A 6,437-nucleotide genomic window follows, 5' to 3' on the forward strand; every position below is an offset into this window, starting at 1 on the left:
CATTGTCGAAGTTACCCCAAAACAGTAAACCGACTTTCGATTATATGAAAAATAATATATCCATTCAGAATAAATCTTTTAGCAATCTATCAAATGCAATCGATAGCTAGGATGTCAGTACTTGTTTTAAAAATATAAATTGTATTTCTTTGAAACAGCATGCATAAATATTCAAGTTTTCTTCGAAAAAACTATCTAAGTTACCCTGTATTACGGTACCGTAATTTCGGGTGAAATTGATCTTTTTTCAAGGTTTTTCTTGTCTGATTTCTATAATGTTGACAATGCCAAACAACTGAATGCAGGAAAACAAGTATGAAGGTGAGCCTCATTGACTCAAGTACCGTAAACCGGGGGCAAATTGATCACTGGGGCGAATTTGATCAGGTCGGTACCGAAAAACATTTCCTCCCAAGGATGCTGAAGGTTTCGTTTACTCCAAAGACATTCCATGTTTTCAAGTTTATAGATGTCTAATGATGATTTGGAACTATTTAATTTTAATAAGTGTCATTTTTGCATAGAAATATTCACACTTATTGAAGGTGTAAGCAATACAGTTGGTAAAGTCGATGCTAAACAATCCACTGGTGCTGTGCCTACATGTCAACTATGAATGTTTAAAATGTTGTGTAAACTTTAGTATGAATTACTGAACTCATTTCTGATATCATACTGCATAAAAAATATAGTGTTTTGCTCATAAAATCGTTTATTTTCAAATAATGTGCTTATTTCAAGGTAAATTGTCTACATTTAGGCGTATTAGGCAGATGTTCAAAGTTTGATTTTGCAATAAAATGATCAAATACTCGAGTTGTAAGATTTTTGACATCATATTCAGATTCAGGAGACCCAAATTTAGTAGATAGGAAAATTTTTTACTCTTAAAACTGCTTTTTTATATGGTGATCAATTTCGCCTCAGTGCGCCATTCTGATTTTTGGATATTAAAACTTTTTTTATAATATGTTGATTATTATTTCATGAAAAATCGATTACATAAACAGATAAAGATAAATGGAGTACTGGTTTTGCCGAAATTTATTTGACAATATTTGAATTCTGAAGGACAACACAGCAAAAAGTTATAAAATAGTGATCAATTTGCCCCCGGATTACGGTACCGAAATTTTCTAACAAATGTAATTTTAGTGCTAAAAAGTATGTCTAAAATAAAAAATCGGGAGATCTCATTTCGGGGTGAAATTGATCAATTATCAATGCCATTATTGTTAGTTTTCAAAACAACTTTACATAATAAATTTGAGCTCCCTGAATCCGAATATGCTTGCCAAATTCTTAACAATACAATATTTATAGAAATAATCAATGTTTAAATTTCAAGAATAACGCAGAAAACGCCTAAATGTATGCAATTTCCTAAGGAATTTCTTGATATATTACAGAAATTCAATTATTTCAACCAAATCAACGAACTGGTACGAGTATTGGTTATGAAATCTAGTTTGGGGATATATCTTTAGTATCCTCACAAACTTTCAGGATTATACCATGTCCAAATCCTTGTCTAGACCTAGAAGTTTATTGATGTTTGTCAACACTGCACCATACAAGATTTTGAAATTTTACATTATTTTCATATAAATAAACATTTTTGAACGCAAAAAACTTCACAACACACAATTTGGACTTACTTACGACAAACAACGTTCATTCACTGCAGGTGACATTGATATTTGTGCTTCATTAGGAAGACATAAAATCAAGTGACACAGTGGTCAATTTCACCCTACTGATCAATTTACATACGGTACCTATTAGGCGTTGAATCGATCTTTGGGTAAGCATGTCGAGTTAATTTTCTTGGGTTTACCTCTAGATACGGTAGAAGGGCCGATGTGCTACATATAATAGACATGAAAAGCCGCTGTTGAAAATTTGAAACAGTGTTGACCAAAATATTTATATCCATTTTGCTATCACAGCGATATCAGGTATATCGAGCACACCAGGGCAACACGGTGTCGTCACTTATTTACGAATCGCTATGAATTTGCAGCGTTCGTAATTGTCGGGTTCGAAGCTAACTCACCATTTCTGAATTGTTTGTATCTGTGTATTCATTTTCTTCGCAGCTACGAACGCAACTCATCATCTTGTTTTGAAGTTCACGGTTTACGGAAACATTCGCTCTGTGAGCTCGCCGGTGGTAAAAATACCGGGCAGTCATGTGAAAACACGCGATCAGTAAAGCACTATGCCGGCTATGACTAATTTATGCTAGGTTCCACCATGCCAATCAGCCGGCTACATTCTATTCTGATAACCGGTTAAATCTCACACGCAGTTATGACTATGTATGATCCGGCGTAGCATGTTTCGGGTTGTCGAGACGATTCAGCGGAGATGATACCGCTAGATCGCGTGGCAGATGAACGGAAGTAATCTTTGCGTTTGCGGTTCAATATGTGACTGAGTTCCGGTAAGCCAAAATGTTCCCACGCCCGATATGTGCTACTCTGGTAGAAGCAGCGGCAACGGATTGAACACTAATGGGCAAAACAGCTGAACTAGGAAGAGAGCATTGCTCAATGGCATTCGGAGAACGGAACTATCGATGAGAGTGCAGTGCATCCAGATTTATCTAAGAAATAGTACTTGCAACATGAATGTTATTTTCTTTCAGAGATAGCAAAGCTTTTGTTTTAAAACTCATCCCGATTCTGAAGTGCATTTACTCATGAGGGATCGTTCATAAATAAGGTCTTGCAAAATTTGACCATCTTCAACCACCTACTATGTCACATGCAGCGTTTTGCCATCACATTACACCACACACTACAGAAAAATTAAGTCACTATATACAATTTAAATGAAAATTACCCATAATAGTGTGTGGCCTATGATAATGTAACCAATGTAGATCGAAACGCGTAACGATAATGAAGCAACTAACGTAATTTTCTAACGAGCAAACCAATAAGTTTTCCACATTTCACAAGATTTTATGTTATAGAATATCAAATTTGATTTTACAAAAAAAAAAAGTTATTCAGTGCAACAATAGGCACTGTGAGGATTGGGTTTTATTACTTCAACATAGTTTTGAGCCTGATATACAAAATTGAAACAACGCGTATTTGAGAAGTGAATAGTTTTTACTGAAATTTGAAGGATCGCTTCACTATTAATTAGAGTTTTTGAAACACTCAAAAACAACAAATAATAGTGAAGTGATACTCACAATTTCAGTAAAAAACTATTTCACTATCATGGGTGATAGATTTGCAGTGTGGACAAAGTTCTATCATTTGGAAACGAAATGTTTTCGTCATAAAATGAGACCCGTGATTTGTGATAAGTTGTGATCAACTAGGGGGTTAGAATTATATAACTAACACTAAAGCATCCTAAAACTTATAAAACCTTATCAACCATATATAAACTTCAAAAAATATTTGCAAGTTCATAATGCCTATGTTTAGTGGTTTTCAACATTTAAAAAGCCTTAACAGGCGTGTTCACAAATTTTTAAGAGGGATTGGATATTGGAAGTCATCCAATTCGTCCTAGAATTCGGGAAAAGGATTATGCGATATTTGCCAGAAAACCATTCGCCAGAAAACTATTCGCCAGAACGACATCTGCCAGAAAACAATTTTCCAGAATGTACCATTCGCCAGAAAGTACCATTCCCCAGAACTATTTTTCTTGACGATTTTGATCAATTAATGCATGTTGAAATATCTCGGAATTCAAAGATGGCCGTCACTAAATTCGACTTGTGCCACTTTTCACATCTTCAAGAGCACTAAATTGAACTAATAGGATAGTAACAATCTCGTTCTTCTCATTTTAAGCTTGCTAGTGCACAGAGCGGAGACAATATAACACTGTTGTTCTGCATTTCTTGCGATATTTTGCCTGTTGCGAGATTCTAAGCAGTTTTACCTAGTTTTAATTTCGAGAAAATTGCATTTCCTTTCACCGCGTACTGTTCTTGATCAGAATATTGTATTGTACAGAATTTTTAATATCAGAAAGCAAGCTCCAGAGGATCGTACCCCACCAGTTGGGAGATATGTATTTATTGGCGGAAATGTTGCTTGACGACGTGTTTATTGGGGTTGTGCTACTTTCTTCCGAATATCGAATGTCGTTTTTTCGAACACCAGTTCCGCAAATGCAAGTTCCTTGAATACCCCGTTATCTCAAGTGGCCTATTTCTTCGAAAATGTTTTGGCACTCATAATTATCATTACTTATTATATATTTCAGGGTGATGATCGATTCATTTGATATGCAACCTTCTTTTTTGATCAGCTATTGTTTAAAATTTCTCCGAACTCAGCATTTTTTCTTGTTTTCTTTATCGTCCTTTCTAGTGGACTGAGTGGTGACTGTCTCTAAAGATTGTTCCTTATCTATTTTGAACTGCATCTATTTTAAGGCCGTCCATGAACCACGTGGTCGTTCAAGGAGGGGTAGAAGGGGGTGGTTCAATGCTAATACCACGATCCATACAAATGTAGGGTCATTCGGGAGAATGGGAAAAAGTGCCACACGGGTAACTGGCGTTCGGGGAAATGATATTCGAGTAAAAATAGACTAAAAGGTTATTAGTGATATTGGTCACCTAAATTTTAGTACATGAAAAAGTATTTAAAAAAGAGTCATTGTCTGTCGCTACTTGATATTGTTTGGAGCAAAACAAAACTCCGTTCTTCATATATAGGATGTTCTTATTAATTTTACAACTGTCTTATTTGTCTGAAGGCTCCTGAAAGTTGTTACACACTTAGAACAAATCACCGAAGTCGGTAATCTATTTACCGAAATCTCAACAGCTGAACGGTCGGTAATCGGTTCGGTAAATGAAAAGATTACCGAACGGTCCGTAATTAACGATTGGGATGGAATCTGTCAAAATTACTGAACATTCGGTAATCGTTTACCGAAAATCTGTAACTTAGGACCAGTGGTATTTTCCCGGAAGGTTGTTTCTAACAAGAATAAGAACAAACGTATAGGATTATTCCACTACACTTTATTATCAAATTAACTCGTAGAACATTATTATCACTTGGCTTGGCAATTATTGGGGACATGCCGATGCTACCAAATTCGACTAAATGCAGAAAATGAAGCTGTAACGTGGCATCTTGGTGTAGGTAGTGCTGCTAAGAAGCAGCGGGTAGGCTGCAGACGGACGTGAACATGGGCTGTAAAAGATTTCATATAGTATACGCAATATGTCCTTAACATTTCACTTTATTTAGCTTACCGTATGAAAATAACATCCACACTAAATCTTCAAAATTAATGTTTTGAGAGTAGCTAAATGAAACTAAAAATCAAGCTCCACAGGTGAATTCCGGTGAAAGGTGGTGAAAGTTTTGTTTTGACGTTTCGATTGAGCCAGATTACTGAGTGGTCGGTAGTCTAACTCATTGATTACCGAATTGTCAGTGTAATATTTTACAGACTTCGGTAATGTCGTACATTTACAAAATGTTCGGTAATTTTTTACCCCAGCTTACCGAAATTCAGTAATTTTGTTCATGACGCACTGTCAAAAGCTGGCCATTTACCGATACATCAGTATTTCTATGAATTACAGATCGGTTTCGGTGATTTCGTTTACCGAACTCATAAAGTCTGTTTAAGTGTGTATAGTAAATGTAACTTTGGTTTGCGAGTGAAGGCATTAATTACTTCATCGAACAGACGGCACAAAAAGTTGCAAAGTATATTGAAATCTTATAAATTCCAATGAATTAGACCTTATGTAGCAACAAAACTTCATAGAACAGCTTATGATGAAAAGAAGGAAGAATCACTTGTGAAATATTCCAAACCATAATTCCCAGTAAAACTTAATAATATTAAAAAAAAACATTCAATGGAAACTGAAATTTATCGGAAACAAAATTGTATGGAATTAACCAATTTTAAAACAACATAATCTCATGCTATAATATCTGTTCAACAATAGTTGCAACGTATGTTGAAATCTCTTAAATATACAATGAATTAGTCCATAAGAAGCAACAAAGCTTTGAAGAACAGCTTATGCTGAAAAGAAGGGTGAATCTCTGGTGAAGTCTTCCAAATCATAATATCATTTTACAGGGACAATATATATTTAAAACAAAAACTTTACTTTATTATCCGTTATGCTAATTATCAAATCTTTACGTCAGTAAGCAGTACTTTTCATACATACTGGAGCAGCTCTTAATGAATGCAATTGTTTATTCTATTGTAGGTTTTCTTCTTTCTATTTGCACGGTTCCTCAGGATTAAAAAGATAGCACCTTTTCAATTCATATTTATAATACTTCAAATGTTAATGTTGATCGTTGAATGCTCTAGAAATCGTTATTCTTTGAACCGTGACTTTCTTCATGTGTACCTAGCGTGGTGGTTCTGACGGTGGCAAACCGCGCGACGACTGGAAGGTTAAATCTTTC

Source organism: Aedes aegypti, chromosome 3 (genome assembly GCF_002204515.2).
Source record: "Aedes aegypti strain LVP_AGWG chromosome 3, AaegL5.0 Primary Assembly, whole genome shotgun sequence".
Taxonomy (NCBI): domain Eukaryota; kingdom Metazoa; phylum Arthropoda; class Insecta; order Diptera; family Culicidae; genus Aedes; species Aedes aegypti.